General features: G+C 38.8%; 1 long non-coding RNA gene and 1 pseudogene across 1 annotated transcript in view; one reads left to right on the top strand and one right to left on the bottom strand.

Moving 5' to 3' along the window:
- Positions 1-18,720, top strand: part of LOC141351464 (uncharacterized) — a 461,703-nt gene that overhangs the window by 26,913 nt on the left and 416,070 nt on the right. The window lies entirely within an intron of this gene.
- LOC129432515 (scavenger receptor cysteine-rich domain-containing group B protein-like) lies at positions 1,724-3,012 on the bottom strand (annotated as a pseudogene).

The raw sequence follows: 18,720 nt of genomic DNA, 5'->3' as shown, positions 1-18,720 counted from the left end.
CTAATTAAAAAATTTGGAATAGGAAATTAAATTTCTGGCCTGAAGTCGACAGGGAGATTTTTCAATGATAATTGACTTACAATTGGTCATAAATAACTGCCATTGTTAAAGAGTCACATGAAGATTCTTTAAAAAGTCTCCTTTTGTGTTGGCAAACAGATTATGGGCCAGATCTACTAACAGCTCGCGCCAGCATAAACCATAATTTTGTTGTTAAATAACGACTGTCAAGATTTACTAAAGACGCGCAGTGGATAATTAGCGCTGAAAATGTGTGGTCTTTTTGGGAGGAGATTATTTAAATGATTCGGGAAACGCGATTTACTAATGTTTGCGTGTGTGTTATGACTGGTATTTGCGCGATTATTTAACAATGAAAAAAGCATGTCTTAAATTACTTTCTCGCTTAAAATGGCTGAAATTATTGCAAAAAAAAAAAAACATCACAGAGAGCAGAGAACGTGGTATACAAGGCAGAAGATTGTTTTAACATGTAACAGTTTATTATTATTTTCATATTATTCAAAAATATTGTTTGCCAAGCCATGTTAATTATTATTTGCTAAAGTAAATAAAATAGGAGTAACTAGAAGTCACACAATACCAGGGGCCTCATTTATCAAGCGTGCGTACGAACAGAAGTACTTATACGTAGAAATGTGTGTAAATATATGCACACCTCGGAGTATGTGTACGCAGAGCATCTAGTGGTAGAATAGCGATACTACACAGGACCGTCCATCCCCAGCGTTAAAAGAACAAGTCTATTTATTATCCACCCCCAGGTGTTAAAAATTATTACTGTTAATAAAGTAACTGCAAATCAGTGTTGAAGTTAGTTAATGAAATTAGTGTCTAACCATATATAAGAAAGCTCTGTCAAATGCTTGACACACTGCAATGGCTTATCTTGCATTATTGGAAAACTTGGCAAATCATCCATTCCACCAGGTGCGTGTTTTCAAAGATCGCACCGATGATGCTGGTTATGCGGCTGTCCAAGGAAAGTTCTGTCATTGTCTGTCCTCCTACAGTTGCACTGATTTCACGTCAGTGTGCTGTGACGCGTTTTGTTTTTTTTTGCTGATAATTTAATGTCAAACCACTTTTTTATTTCTAGAAGTGTTCTCTCCTCATACCCAACCGAATTAAACTCACTGGTAACATGTTCCCATGCAGATTTGTTTTCTTTTGTTAGTCATTTCTTCCTCACTAAGTGAACCAAACAGGATGTGTTATTAGGATTTAACCTCATTCACCAGTAACTCAATTTCTGTGTCTGTAAAGGTCCTCTTTTTCGCTCTCTTTGCCATTATTGTGATGAGGGAAAAAGCACAACCATGTGACTTATGATGGGAGTTGTTGTCACCATATATGGTTCATTAGAGGCGTTTCGGAATGCAAATGACCATGAACGTGCACGAGCATGGTGCTTAAGAACACATGGGATTTATCATCAAATATTTCTTACTGATGTGCGTACGTTTGATAAATCCCGATTATTTTGTACTTACGCACATATTAAATTTCATTCGTAGGTAAAATATAGAACATTTTCTACGGCATGTTGATAAATGAGGACCCAGGTGTTTCAAAACTATTTGTAAACCTTCACTTTTCAGTGTCCTATGGCTTAGGCCTAGTCCACACGGACACAGGTACTTTTATAACTGAAGTTTTTCCTCCTGCGGTTTAAAAAAAATCCCGTCCACACATGCTTGGTTTAAAAGAAAACTCTGCCTACATAAAAGCGCAAAAACACGTGCCACACCAGCAGGCAGTGATATAACCCTAACCGTAAAGCCAATCAAAAGCCTTAATCAGAAGCAAAAACCCCAGTTTTACTGTCTACACGACAACACTCCAACGGGCGTTTCTTAAAGAAAACACCCTGGTAGGGGTTTTCAAAAATGTTTGGTTTCAGTGCCCTAATACGGCGTTTCTGTGTGGACAAACGGCTGAACCGCGTAAAAAAAGGTCACAGTTTACCCGTGTCCGTGTAGACAAGGCCTTAGTTAGCTGTGATGTCCGTGGTGCTGAGCTCAAGCGCTTATTTGCGACCCAGAACTAATTTGCGCTGATCTGAGTAGTTTGTGTTGGTCATTATGGAAATCAGCTGTTGCGCCTGTGTTATTTAATTTGTGCTTCTTTAGTAAATAACCCGGGGATATTACCACTCCATTCTGCGCTTTTTTGGAATTAGTAAATCTGGCCCTATGAATGATAAGGTCTAGAGCAAGTAAATAATTACATAGTTACATTTTTTAGGGAACAACATGCAATATTTAGCCAATGATTTTAAGCTCACAGTTACAGACGACTCCAGCATCATTTGAATGGGTACAGTTCTGTATTCCCCATTTTGTTGATGAACAGTTCAGCAGTGAGGCCTCACTCCCAGTACATTGTGTGGCATTCATCCATATTTGTCCTGACCCTTCTCCAAAATAAGCACCAATCTTTGCCTCTCGGGCATCTGCACAGCCGACTTCTCTGCACACCACTGCAGCGTCTGATAGATCCCAGCCGTTATCACACACTGTTCCCCATTCACCATTATGAAAAAGCTCCACGCGTCCAGAACAAGAGTTACTGCCATTCACCAACCTAACCAATGCTAATGTTACAAACAGGATCAGGGATTAGAAATGGTTAGCATTTTTTATTTGTCTCTTTGGTTCTGTTCAGAATGCATTTACCGTGACAAATGACTCCAGCATCTTCTGCATGTCCACAGTTGCTTACTCCCCATGGCTGTCTTGTACAGTTTATTAGTGAAGACTCATTGCCAACACACTTAACATCATCCATCCATATTTGTCCTGTACCTTTTCCAAAATATGCAACGCCCTTTGGCTCTCCAGCATTTCCACAGCCCAGTTCTCTACACACCACTGCAGCGTCTGATAGATTCCAGTAATCATCACACACTGTTCCCCATGTCCCATTAAAGAGAACCTCCACCCGTCCAGAACAAGAGTCCGTGCCATTTACCAACCTCATAGTAGCTTCGACTTGAGGTCCATTTCTAAAATCTGTGTGTGTTAACAAGACATGTCAAGCAAAGTAACATATATGTAATTTATATATATGACTCTGGACCACAAAACCAGTCGTAGTTTTGGGTTAAATTATCGATTTTTCTTTTATGCCAAAAATCATTAGGATATTATGTAAAGATCATGTTCCATGAAGATATATTTACAATAGGAACCTACAACATATGAAAACTTTATTTTTTATGAGTGGAAGCAGCAAAATCATCATCAAAATTGGCCAGAAACTCCCTACAAACTTTGCTTTGTTCTGGATTTCCTATTCAAGTTTAGTTTATTGGCCATTCCAATTTCTGGGCAATTTTTTGCTGTCCCTGCTCTCTATCTCTATACTTTACCTTTAAATATAAAGCATAAAATTCTTTAGATATTTCTTGATCTTTCTTTTTTGTACACTACTCAACATTTGAAGTGGATCAAGACAATAAAATGGGTCTTAAAACCAATACCCAATACCTGTTCTTGTCTTAGGACAATTTGATGAACCTTTTTGATCCATTTCAAATGTTGAGTAGTATATTTTTTTGTGGGCTCATATCCCATATTTGCTTTAAATATGTTTTACCATTAAAAAAGTAATAATATTTTAGATAAAATGCACATTTTAATCAACGACACCCCCCCCCCCCTGAAAATAAGAATACTCCACAAGTCACATTTTCAAGATGAAGTCTGGATCTTCTGAACTTGAGAGGTTGGTTGGGACGTGAGTCTTTGCCCGGATTGAGTGGAGGAAACGTGAATTAATTTTGAGGCCTAACGTGAGAGATATAAACACTGAAAATGCCACCAAAAAAGAGCGAGGAAATTGAAGAAATAAAGAAATCGCTGGACTTTCTGTCGGAAGAAATTGTGAATGTTTCAAAGCAACAGAAAATGATAATTGAATTGATGAGTGAAATTAAAGAATTAAAAAAAACAAAATGAAGAGAAGGACAGGAGGATTGCTAATCTGGAAAGCCGTGTTGCAGATTTGGAGCAACACTCTCGCATGAATGACATTGTTATCAGTGGATTAGAGACCAAGCCTCGGTCATATGCAAGAGCAGGGAAAGCGACTGATAGTGGGGAGCTCATTGATCCAGACATGGACTCCTTGGAGCAACAGGTGACCACTTTTTTGCATTTAATTTCCAAAAATGATATTGAGTCTTGTTACTCTTTACTTAGAAAAACTAAAAAATATAAACCTGTTATAATAATTCACTTCAAAATAGGAAAAACAAAATTGCTGTGCTTAGACAGGGGAAACAACTCAGGGGCACTGATATATATATCATGGTATATATATATAAATTAACACTTTACTAAAAACAATGCAGACATAGCCAGAAGAGCTCGCCTCCTAAGGAAGCAGAAGAAAATTCAGTCTACTTGGACTTCCAATTGTAAAGTGTGCATCAAACTTAATGGGTCCCCAGAGGAGGCTAGAGTGCTTTCTGTAAGACACATTGAAGAACTTGACAAGTACTAGAGACATAGGTGACAATGTTTTGTGACAATGTGTGTTTTCTGTGGACTAAAAAATGGACTTGATGGAAGATCACTGTCGTTTAAACTCAACAACTGAAGAGGAGAGTGATGATGACTGTGATAACTGGAATTTAAGAACATTTAAATTTACTGATTATAATCTGCATGATTTTGAGCAAGATATTGACCCTGAAAATAATTTCTTTAACAACATAAATAATAATTGCTGTTATTATTCTGAAGATCAATTTAATGTGAATATTGAAGTAAATCAGGGAATGTCAATTATCCACTTCAATAGTAGAAGTTTATATTCAAATTTTCATAAAATTGAAGAATACATAAGACATTTTAAAAAACCTTTCCAGGTGATAGCTATATCTGAGACTTGGTTTACTAATGAGAAGGAGGTGACGTGTGAGTTAAAAGGATATGAACTAAATTACGTAAATAGAGAGAATAAAAAAGGAGGAGGAGTGGCAATATAGAGAGTAGTTTAAATTGTAAAATTGTGAAGGACATGACTACCAATATTGACGAAGTGATGGAGATTATAACGGTTGAAATTATTTTGGAAAAAAAGAAAAATGTAATTGTAAGTTGTGTATATAGAGCACCTGGTTCTGATATCGAAGCATTTAAAAATTGTATGGAAAGATTATTTACTAAAAAATATAGCTGCAAGCAGCGATGCCGGGGTCAAGCTAAAAAGGGCACCGAATGAAGTATTGGTTGATGACCGTCATGATTTAAGATTTAAGAAGTTTTCAGTAGATTAAGGCAAATATAGCCATTTTTCAAATCTTGAGTGCTGTGTAGAAACAATGGGTTTTGCCTCAGGTCACGTTTGTGATGACACCCACCAAATTTAATATACATATGATTAAGCAATGTTGAGATATAGCCTCAAATGACTTGACCACTAGGGGGCACTGCACTAAAACAATAGATGGTGCCTCAGGTCACGATTGTGAAGACACCCACCAAATTTGGTGTACATACGATTAAGCAATGTGGAGATATAGCCTCAAATGACTTGACCACTAGGGGGCACTGCATCGAAACAATAGATGGTTCCTCAGGTCATGATTGTGATGACATCCACCAAATTTGATATACATACGATTAAGCAATGTTGAGATACAGCCTCAAATGACTTGACCACGAGGGGGCACTGCCCCGAAACAACAGATGGTGCCTCAGGTCATGATTGTGATGACACCCACCAAATTTGATGTACATACAATTAAGCAATGTTGATATATAGCCTCAAATGACTTGACCACTAGGAGGCACTGCACCAAAACAACAGATGGTGCCTTGGGTCATGATTGTGATGACCAGGGTTCTAAATTAACACCCGCCAACCCGCCAAATGCGGGTTAAAATTCATTTTGGCGGGTATTAATAAAAACTTACTAGCCACTTTGGCCGGTGATGCATGAGGCATTGCAAGCATGATACATAAAGCTCCGTTCTCGGTCATTTATCCCTCTGGCAGTACTTCCTACATTTCCCATAAACACTGTGTAATGTTACGTGATAATGTTTCATACGCCCATTGGCTGCGCGCAGTTTGCAGCGAAACCAGCGCGAGAAACCATGGAAACGAACTGAACGCGTCCACCAGAACACAAAAGAAAGAAGGAGAAAGAACGGGCAGCGCAGGGAGGATAGACTCAAAGACAGCGGTGTCGCCACACCCCTTTACTCAGGCATGTGCCCCAGTGTAAATCTTTTGTGCCCAGGTGTAAATCTCAAGTTTAAATTTTAGCAGTTAACTAGTGTATTCAGATCTATATGCAATGTATTTACCCAATTTACGCTTGTAAAGCGACGAAGCGTCGCACTGACGCGTGCACGCATGTATCTATGTCCACGCGCGTCTTTGCGTTCATCTGCGCGCGCAACTGCATCCAAAGGGGACGCCACGCAAATGAGTAATTATGAAAACATGACGAGAAGTAAGTTTCTAAATAAAAATTATAATCTTATTTTGACTCGATCATTATTGGCTTCTGTAAATGGACATCATAAATGTTTTGTGCAAAGCAGGGAAAAGGAAGCAGAAAGGAGATATGATGAGATTAAGGGAGGTGAGACAAACTACATACACACTCAGTCAGTTCTCAAATATTAGAGGAAAAATCTCAGGAAAACCTCTTGTCAAGTCTTTTGAATTGCAATGTTGCTGAGAAAATCAACAGATGTATGTGTTATACTGTTCTGTATTTACAGATATTAAATTAATATTTAGTTTACTAATATTTAATTCTAGGACACTAATTTACATAACAGTTAACAGTAACTATGACTGAGATTATTTAGAATAGCAGTCGTAAAATCACTGGTTTCTTGAAATATTATTGTAAAAATAAGTTATTAATCATTGCTGTTATTGTATAATGTAGAAAATATTTCTCTGCTGTCATTATTACCAAACATTTTATGCCATTAATGCCTCCAAACATGATAATAATGTTAGGTATGATGAAGATTATACTTAAATATTTTTAAATACATATTTATCTTTCGAAGTACCTGTTGCACTGTAGAATAGTGGGTTAAGCAAAGGACATTGTATAGAAGTGTTGCACACTTCTTGCACACAGCAGGCTTTCAAAAAAGTCAGCAAAAAATGGGGGGCCTGTGCCCCAGTTAAGCTTTATGTCTATCAACAGAGAAATGAAGAAAGCTTATGTTTCATCACAAAAATGTTGTCATGTTTTGTCAGGATTGTCGCATGCACGCGAAGGAAAAAACAAATCATTGTTGCATTCAGTGGCACTCATAATTTCTCTTATTTTCACCGGAAAAAAATTGGCGAGTGGAAATGCTGATTGGCTGGTAACTTTAGAAAGTTACCAGCCACTTTGGCTGGTGGTCAAAAAAGTTAATTTAGAACCCTGGTGATGACACCCACAAAATTTGATATACATATGATTAAGCAATGTTGAAATATAGCCTCAAATGACTTGACCACTGGGGGCACTGCACCAAAACAATAGATGATGCCTTGGGTCATGATTGTGATGACACCCACAAAATTTGATATACATATGATTAAGCAATGTTGAAATATAGCCTCAAATGACTTGACCACTGGGGGCACTGCACCGAAACAATATGGTGCCTCAGGTCATGATTGTGATGACAAATCCAAATTTGGTGTACATACGATAAAGTGATCTGGAGATAAAGCTTAAAAACTCTTAACCAGTAGGGGGCACTGAAAAGTTTACAAGGGCTTTCAAAAATGTCACTGATGAACTAGGTGGTGCTGTAACAAAACATTCCATACACCCTCAGTTCATGACATTTACATGTTGTGAAACATTCACCTATTCATACAGTGTCAGCCACACAGCTCATCGGGAGCATTTGGGGTTAGATGTCTCACTCATGGACACCTCATCACTTGGTCAGGTGGAGCTGGGGTTTGAACCACCAACCTTCCGATTTGTGGACAACCTACACTAACCACTGAACCACTGCCAATACACACATCAATGTGCAAAACCTTTGCGAAGATATAGCCTCAAATCCATTTTCGTGCTCGCCATTATATTTGTTGATGTGCTATACAACAACTGACAAAAACTTTTTGTCTAGAGCCTAGATTGTGTGTACCAAATCCAAGCCAATCAAATGAACGCTGTAGGAGGAGTTTTGAAAAAGTTGGTATGCTTTGTTATTGAAAATGGCAGACAGAAAACGTTTTGATATCATTTGACTTGGCATGCCTCAAGGAATCTAACAATAGCTTTCATGAATTTAGACTCAATTTTGCAGTAGTTATAAGCAAAAAAAAATCACTTTTCAATGACTGTTATGACATATAACTCCTGGACATCTTGCCACTTGGTCAGGTGGAGCTGGGGTTTGAACCACCAACCTTTCGATTTGTAGACAACCACCACTAACCCCTGAACCACTGAACCTAGGTGGCGCTGTACCGAAACTGTGCACGCACCCTCAGGTAATGACTGCCATCAAAACTACCAAATCTCATGTGAATATGTTTAACTTTGGCGAAGATACTGCCTCAAATCCGTTTGTTCCCAATCTGCGTAAAATTCGTTGACGTGGTGTACGGAAACGGATTGGCGAATCGACACGAATTCCATAACTTTTTGCCATGAGTGTCTCTAGATGCTACACACCCATTCTTTACGCAAATTGGACAAAAGCTCTAGGACGAGTTCGAAAAAGTAGGTTTTACAAACAATTCAAAATATCGAAATAATTAGCATGACGGAAATGATGTCATATGGTGCAATCGAATTGGCATGAGCCAAGGAATCAGAAGAAACAAGAATTGCGTTTCTATGACGTACGGGTCAGCAGTTATAACCAAAAATGTAAGTGAAAATTTGGACTGTTGGTGGCGCTATCGGTTTGACATAGACACTCCAAATTCGGTGTGGGGACTATTTGGAATGTCCTCTTTGAGTGTGCCAAATTTCATAACTTTCCTACAAAAAAAGTTAAAATTCAAAATGGCCGACCCCCAAAATGGCCGACCGAAAACCTTTTGGTATCGTTTGACTCGGCATGCCTCAAGGAATCTAACAATAGCACTTTTATAATTTTAGACTCAAGTTTGCAGTAGTTATAAGCAAAAATAGCCATTTTTCAAATCTCGTGAACACTAGGTGGCGCTGTGACGAAACTGGGCATGGACCCTCAGGTCGTGACTGCCATCAAAACTACCAAGTTTCGTATGAATACGCTTAACTTTGGTGAAGATACAGCCTCAAATCCGTTTTTTCGCGCTCTACGTAAAATTCATTGACGCGTTATACGGTAACGGATTGGTGAAAGAACACGAATTCCATAACTTTTTGCCATGAGTGTCTATAGATGCTACACACCCATTCTTTAAGCAAATTGGACAAAAGCTCTAGGACGAGTTCGAAAAAGTAGGTTTTACAAACAATTCAAAATATCGAAATAATTAGCATAACGGAAATGACGTCATATGGTGCAATCGAATTGGGATGAGCCAAGGAATCAGAAGAAACAAGAATTGCGTTTCTATGACGTACGGGTCAGCAGTTATAACCAAAACTGTAACTGAAAATTTGGACTGTTGGTGGCACTATTGGGTTTGACATAGACACTCCAAATTTGGTGTGGTGACTATTTGGAATGTCCTCTATGAGTGTGCCAAATTTCATAACTTTCCTACGTACTGTTCTATGGGCTGCCATAGACGCAATGGCGGAAGAAGAAGAATAATAGATAATAATAATAATAAATATAGCTGCAAGCAGCAATGCCGGGGTCAAGCCGAAAAGGGCACAAAAGGATTTAAAATTGAGATTGGATAAGCAGATTGAAGAACCTAGGTAAACCTAATTATTTTAGATGAAAAAACAAAAAAGTTATCAACAAAAATAATCTAAGTTCTTGTCTACTGCAATCGTCCTTTTGTTATTGACAATCATGGAACATTAGAGCACTGAAGGACATGTGAGTGGTGTTTGCAGTGGCAAAACATGGGTCACATTATGTTATAACAAGTTTAATTAGTAAAAAAAGAGACCATCCCCGTGTCTCTACGATGTTCTGATGCAGAGATATAGCTTTTGCAAAAACGGTTAATAAGGTATTCTCAATGGTTGCTAGGGAGTGAATTGGCAACCACCTGTGATCATAGTCAAAGCCATGAAAGGAATAATCCATGATGACTCATGGTTTTAGATGTGTTGTTGCAGTAGTTTTAGGCAAAAATGCCATATTTCCATCTCAGAACCATTAGGTGGCGCAATGACAAAATTGTGCATGCAACATCAGGTCAAGATTGTGTTACATCTAGCTATTTTTATGACTATACACTTTAGTTTAGTGAAGAAACAGTTGTATGACCATAGGACTGACTTGATATCAAAGATTTTGTTCAATTATAAGGCCATCTAGTGGTGCAAGCATACAATTTTTTTTGTGTGGTCTCAGAATGTGCTCATGCATCAGCGTATCAAATCTGGTGTAAAAATCTCATTTTGTTGCAGAGTTATAACCATTTATGTGTAAAAAACACCAAATTAAAAGGTAATTTTTCGTTTTTTGCAATTTTCGGCAATTTCTGATGGAAATTTTAATATAACGCCAATAGAACTTTTTGTTCAGAAGGTAAGGTTAGTTTCTTCCTATGGTGTTTTCGAGTCGATCGGAATAACGCTCGCAGAGATATTCACGCGTGTTTTTTAAGCTCTATTTTGCTGCGCAGGGTTAACCGTAAGGCGAATTCTGGCATGTTTGGTATTGTTGGACTCGGCAACGATTCAGAACTCCAAAGAAACAAGTCCCATGAAAATACGTCAATCACAGCCAAAGTTATAGGCGTATAAAACATTCGTCTGGCCACTAGGTGGCGCTGCAACGAAACTGTGCATGCCCCCTCAGTTCCTGACTGGCATCACAAGTACCAAGTGTTGTGTCAATAGGCTTAAGTTTGGCGAAGATACAGACAAAAACCTGTTTTTTTGCACTCTACGTAAAATTTGTTGATGCGCCATACGACAACGGATTGGTTTATCAAAATTCTTTTAATAACTTTTTGCCTTGAGTGTCTCTAGATGCTGCCTCCCAATTTTCGTGGCAATCGGGCAAAAACTCTAGGACGAGTTCGCAAAAGTAGGTTTTACGAATAATTCAAAATGGCGGAAAATTTTCATGACGGAAAATGACGTCATAGGGTCCAATCGAATCGTCTTGAGCCAAGGAATCAGATGAAGCAAGAATTTTGTTTATAGGACTTACGGATCAGAAGTTATAAGCAAAAACATACGTGCAACTTTGGACTGTTGGTGGCGCTAGCGGGTTAGACATAGAGACTCCAAATTTGCTGTGGGGACACATTGGACTGTCCTCTATCAGTGTGCCAAATTTCATAACTTTCCTACGTACGGTTATATGGGCTGCCATAGACCGCAATGGCGGAAGAAGAAGAAGAAGAATAACTAATAATAATAAGAAAACTAACAAATACAATAGGGGTCTTCGCCCCTTCGGGGCTTGACCCCTAAATATAGCTGCAAGCAGCGATACCGGGGTCAAGCCAAAAATGGCAAAAAATGATTCATACGTGATGACTGTCATGATTTTAGATCTAACTTTGCATTAGTTTTATGAAAAAAATTGCAATTTCTTTGTATCTTGAGACCACTAGGCGGCGTTGTGTCGAAACAATAAATGGTGCCTCAGGTCATGACTGTGATGACACATACCAAATTTAGTGTAAATACAATAAAGCGATACGGATATATAGCCTTAAATGACTTGACCACTAGGGGGCACTCACCAAACAATAAATTGTGACTCAGGTCTTGATTGTGATGACACCCACCAAATTTGGTGTAAATATGATAAAGAGATGCAGAGATATAGCTTCAAATCTCTTGACCACTAGGGGGCGCCGAAAAGTTTACAAGTCCTCCCCGAACATGTTGTTAATGAACCATACCAAGTTTCATAACAATACGCAATTGCGTTTCTGAAATACTTGAACTTCAAGAAAAAATTCAAAATGGCCGACACACAAAATGGCCGACCAAAAACCATTTGGTATCGTTTGACTCGGCATGCCTCACGAAATCTAACAAGACCACTCTCATAATTTTACATTGAAGTTTGCAGTAGTTATAAACAAAAATAGACATTTTTTATATCTCGTGACCAGTAGGGGGCAGTGTGACGAAATGGTGCATGCACCCTCAGGTCATCACTGTTATGACATATACCAAGTCTCATATTAATACACAAAAGTTTTGCGAAGATACAGGCTCAAACACATTTTGGCGTGCTCGCCCTCGCATTCTTTGATGCGTTATACGACAACGGATAGGTCTACCGAAAAGCTTTTGATAACTTTTTGTCTAGAGTGTCTCTAGATGATGCATACCAAAAATCAAGCCAATCACACGAGCGCTCTAGGAGGAGTTCGAAAAAGTAGGTGTTCAATATAATTCAAAATGGCCGACAGGAAGTAGGTTTGACTCAGACATATTTGGTACAGTCGGACTCAGCATGAGCCAAGGAATCAATAGAGTGAAGTCTTATGTCATAGTGGCAATTTAATCAAATGACATAAAGATTTAAAAAAATATATTTTCATATCCTGACCACTAGGTGGCGCCGTCCTAAAGATTTATAGGTGCGCTCAGAACATGTCACTGATGAACCATGCCAAATTTCGTAGCGATACGCCATTCTGTTTGTGAAATACTGAACTTAATGAGAAAATTCAAAATGGCCGACCGAAAACCGTTTGGTATCGTTTGACTCGGCATGCCTCAAGGAATCTAACAAGACCACCTTCATGATTTTAGACTCAAGTTTGAAGTAGTTATAAGCAAAAATAGGCATTTTTTGAATCTCGTGACCACTAGGTGGCGCTGTGACGAAACGTTGCAGGCACCCTCAAGTCATGACTGTAATGACATATACCAAGTTTCGTGTCGATACACCAAAGTGTTGCGAAGATACGGCCTCACGTCCGTTTTGGCGTGCTTGCCGCCGTATATGTTGTCACTGTATACGAGAACGCGTTGGTCTATCAAAAAGCTTTTGATAACTTTTTGTCTGGGGTGTCTCTAGATGCTACATACCAAAGGATATGCAAATCGGACAAACGGTCTAGGAGGAGTTCGAAAAAGTAGGTTTTACGGAAAATTCAAAATGGCGGAAAGATGTGCATGACAGAAATGACATCAATGTGTGCAATTGAATCATCATGAGCAAAGGATTCAGAGGAAACAAGAATTTAGTTTCTAGGACTCACGGGTCAGAAGTTATGAGCATGAACATAAGTGGATTTTTGGACTGTTGGTGGCGCTAGAGGGTTTGAGTCAGACACACCAATGTTGCTATAGTAACTTCTGAGACTGTCCTCTACATGTGTGCCAAATTTCATAACTTTCCTACGTACGGTTCTATGGGCTGCCATTGACTTTTGGGTGGAAGAACGAGGAAGATAAATAATAATAATAAGAAAACTAACAATAACAATAGGTGTCTACGCCACTTCGTGGCTTGACCCCTAATAAATATAGCTGCAAGCAGCAATGCCGGGGTCAAGCCGAAAAGGGCACAAAAGGATGTAAAATTGAGATTGGATAAGCAGATTGAAGAACCTAGGTACATCTAATAATTTTAGATGAATAAACAAAAAAGTTATCAACAAAAATAATCTAAGTTCTTGTCTACTGCAATCGTCCTTCTGTTATTGACAATCATGGAACATTAGAGCACTGAAGGGCATGTGAGTGGTGTTTGCAGTTGCAAAACATGGGTCACATCATGTTACAACAAGTTTAATTAGTCAAAAGAGACCATCCCCGTGTCTCTACAATGTTCTGATGCAGAGATATTGCTTTTAAAAAAACGGTTGATAAGGTATTCTCAATGGTTGCTAGGGAGTTAATTGGCAACATCCAGTGATTATAGTCAAAGCCATGAAATGAATATTCCATGATGACTCATGGTTTTAGATGTGTTGTTGCAGTAGTTTTAGGCAAAAATACTATATTCTATCTCAAAACCAGTAGGTGGCGCAATGAAAAAATTGTGCATGCAACATCAGGTCATGATTGTGTTACATCTAGCTAGTTTTATGAATATACACTTTAGTTTAGTTAAGAAACAGTTGTATGACCATAAGGCTGGCATGTTATCAAAGGTTTTGTTCAATTATAAGGCCATCTAGTGGTGCAAGCATACAATTTTTTATGTGTAGCCTCAAAATGTGCTCATGCATCAGCGTATCAAATCTGGTGAAAAAATATATTTTCATTACAAAGTTACAACCATTTATGTGTAAAAAACACAAAATTTGAAGGTAATTTTTTGTTTTTTGCAATTTTCGGCCATTTCTGATGAAAATTTTAATATAACGTCAATAGAACTTTTTGTTCAGAAGGTCAGGTTAGTTTCTTCCTATGGTGTTTTCGAGTCGATCGGAAAAACGCTTGCGGAGATATTCACGCGTGTTTTTTAAGCTCTATTTTGCTGCGCAGGGTTAACCGTAAGGCGAATTCTGGCATGTTTGGTATCGTTGGACTCGGCAACTATTCAGAACTCCAAAGAAACAAGTCCCGTGAAAATACGTCAATCGGAGCCAAAGTTATAGGCGTGTAAAGCATTAGTCTGACCACTAGGTGGCGCTGTGATGAAACTCTGCAGGCACCCATAGTTCCTGACTGGCATCACAAGTACCAAGTATAGTGTCAATAGGCTTAAGTTTGCCAAAGATACAGCCTCAAATCCGTTTTTTTGCGCTCTACTTAAAATTCGTTGACGCGGTTTACGGAAGCGGATTGACGAATTGACATGAATTCCATAACTTTTTGCCGTGAGGGTCTGTAGATGCTACATACCGATTTTCGTGGAAATCAGGCAAAAGCTCTAGGACGAGTTCGCAAAAGTAGGTTTTACGAATAATTCAAAATGGCGGAAAAATTTTCATGACGGAAAATGACGTCATAGGGTCCAGTCGAATCGTCTTGAGCCAAGGAATCAGAGGAAACAAGAATTTAATTTCTAGGACGTACGGGTCAGAAGTTATAAGCAAAAACGTAAGTGCAACTTTGGACTGTTGGTGGCGCTAGCGGGTTAGACATAGAGACTCCAAATTTGCTATGGGGACACATTGGACTGTCCTTTATCAGTGTGCCAAATTTCATAACTTTCCTACGTACGGTTCTATGGGCTGCCATAGACCGCAATGGCGGAAGAAGAAGAAGAAGAATAATAATAAATATAGCTGCAAGCAGCAATGCCGGGGTCAAGCCGAAAAGGGCACAGAAGGATGTAAAATTGAGATCGGATAAGCAGATTGAAGAACCTAAGTAAATCTAATAATTTTAGATGAAAAAACAAAAAAGTTATCAACAAAAATCTAAGTTCTTGTCTACTGCAATCGTCCTTCTGTTATTGACAATCATGGAACATTAGAGCACTGAATGACATGTGAGTGGTGTTTGCAGTGGCAAAACATGGGTCACATCATGTTATAACAAGTTTAATTAGTCAAAAGAGACCATCCCCGTGTCTCTACGATGTTCTGATGCAGAGATATTGCTTTTGCAAAAACGGTTGATAAGGTATTCTCAATGGTTGCTAGGGAGTTAATTGGCAACATCCAGTGATTATAGTCAAAGCCATGAAATGAATAATCCATGATGACTCATGGTTTAAGATGTGTTGTTGCAGTAGTTTTAGGCAAAAATACCATATTCTATCTCAAAACCAGTAGGTGGCGCAAAGACAAAATTGTGCATGCAACATCAGGTCATGATTGTGTTACATCTAGCTAGTTTTATGACTATACACTTTAGTTTAGTTAAGAAACAGTTGTATGACCATAAGGCTGGCTTGTTATCAAAGGTTTTGTTCAATTATAAGGCCATCTAGTGGTGCAAGCATACAATTTTTTTTTGTGTGGCCTCAGAATGTGCTCATGCATCAGCGTATCAAATCTGGTGAAAAAATCTCTTTTCGTTACAAAGTTACAACCATTTATGTGTAAAAAACACAAAATTTGAAGGTAATTTTTCGTTTTTTTTGCAATTTTCGGCCATTTCTGATGAAAATTTTAATATAACGTCAATAGAACTTTTTGTTCAGAAGGTAAGGTTAGTTTCTTCCTATGGTGTTTTCGAGTCGATCGGAAAAACGCTCGCGGAGATATTCACGCGTGTTTTTTAAGCGCTACTTTGCTGCGCAGGGTTAACCGTAAGGCGAATTCTGGCATGTTTGGTATCGTTGGACTCGGCAACTATTCAGAACTCCAAAGAAATAAGTCCCGTGAAAATACGTCAATCTGAGCCAAAGTTATAGGCGTGTAAAGCATAAGTCTGACCACTAGGTGGCGCTGTGACGAAACTCTGCAGGCACCCGTAGTTCCTGACTAACATCACAAGTACCAAGTATAGTGTCAATAGGCTTAAGTTTGCCGAAGATACAGCCTCAAATCCGTTTTTTTGCGCTCTACGTAAAATTCGTTGACGCGGTTTACGGAAACGGATTGACGAATTGACATGAATTCCATAACTTTTTGCCGTGAGGGTCTGTAGATGCTACATACCGATTTTCGTGGAAATCGGGCAAAAGCTCTAGGACGAGTTCGCAAAAGTAGGTTTTACGAATAACTCAAAATGGCGGAAAAATTTTCATGACGGAAAATGACGTCATAGGGTCCAGTCGAATTGTCTTGAGCCAAGGAATCAGAGGAAACAAGAATTTAATTTCTAGGACGTACGGGTCAGAAGTTATAAGCAAAAATGTAAGTGCAAATTTGGACTGTTGGTGGCGCTAGCGGGTTAGACATAGAGACTCCAAATTTGCTATGGGGACACATTGGACTGTCCTTTATCAGTGTGCCAAATTTCATAACTTTCCTACGTACGGTTCTATGGGCTGCCATAGACCGCAATGGCGGAAGAAGAAGAATAACTAATAATAATAATAAGAAAACTAACAAATACAATAGGGGTCTTCGCCCATTCTGGGCTTGACCCCTAATTATTATAATAAGAAAACTAACAAATATAGCTGCAAGCAGCGATGCCGGGGTCAAGCTAAAAAGGGCACAGAATGAAGTATTGGTTGATGACCGTCATGATTTAAGATTTAAGAAGTTTTCAGTAGATTAAGGCAAATATAGCCATTTTTCAAATCTTGAGTGCTGTGTAGAAACAATGGGTTTTGCCTCAGGTCATGTTTGTGATGACACCCACCAAATTTAATATAAATATGATTAAGCAATGTTGAGATATAGCCTCAAATGACTTGACCACTAGGGGGCACTGCACTAAAACAATAGATGGTGCCTCAGGTCACGATTGTGAAGACACCCACCAAATTTGGTGTACATACGATTAAGCAATGTGGAGATATAGCCTCAAATGACTTGACCACTAGGGGGCACTGCATCAAAACAATAGATGGTTCCTCAGGTCATGATTGTGATGACATCCACCAAATTTGATATACATACGATTAAGCAATGTTGAGATACAGCCTCAAATGACTTGACCACGAGGGGGCACTGCACCGAAACAACAGATGGTGCCTCAGGTCATGATTGTGATGACACCCACCAAATTTGATATACATACAATTAAGCAATGTTGATATATAGCCTCAAATGACTTGACCACTAGGAGGCACTGCACCGAAACAATAGATGGTGCATCAGGTCATGATTGTGATGACACCCACCAAATTTTGTGTACATATGATTAAGCAATGTGGAGATATGGCCTCAAATGACTTGACCACTAGGTGGCACTGCACCGAAACAATAGATGATGCCTTGGGTCATGATTGTGATGACACCCACAAAATTTTATATACATATGATTAAGCAATGTTGAAATATAGCCTCAAATGACTTGACCACTGGGGGCACTGCACCGAAACAATATGGTGCCTCAGGTCATGATTGTGATGACAAATCCAAATTTGGTGTACATACGATAAAGTGATGTGGAGATAAAGCCTCAAAACTCTTAACCAGTAGGGGGCACTGAAAAGTTTACAAGGGCTTTCAAAAAATGTCACTGATGAACTAGGTGGTGCTGTAACAAAACATTCCATACACCCTCAGTTCATGACATTTACAAGTTGTGAAACATTCACCTATTCATACAGTGTCAGCCACACAAGAGCCATCCAGCTCATCGGGAGCATTTGGGGTTAGATGTCTCATTCATGGACACCTCATCACTTGGTCAGGTGGAGCTGGGGTTTGAACCACCAACCTTCCGATTTGTGGACAACCTACACTAACCACTGAACCACTGCCAATACACACATCAATGTGCAAAACCTTTGCGAAGATATAGCCTCAAATCCATTTTCGTGCTCGCCATTATATTTGTTGATGTGCTATACAACAACTGACAAAAACTTTTTGTCTAGAGCCTAGATTTTGTGTACCAAATCCAAGCCAATCAAACGAACGCTGTTGGAGGAGTTTTGAAAAAGTTGGTATGCTTTGTTATTGAAAATGGCAGACAGAAAACGTTTTGATATCATTTGACTCGGCATGCCTCAAGGAATCTAACAATAGCTTTCATGAATTTAGAATCAATTTTGCAGTAGTTATAAGCAAAAAAAAATCACTTATCAATGACTGTTATGACATATAACTCATGGACATCTTGCCACTTGGTCAGGTGGAGCT

Source organism: Misgurnus anguillicaudatus, chromosome 1, assembly GCF_027580225.2.
Source record: "Misgurnus anguillicaudatus chromosome 1, ASM2758022v2, whole genome shotgun sequence".
Taxonomy (NCBI): Eukaryota; Metazoa; Chordata; class Actinopteri; order Cypriniformes; family Cobitidae; genus Misgurnus; species Misgurnus anguillicaudatus.
This window is presented reverse-complemented; position numbering and strand designations above follow the sequence as displayed.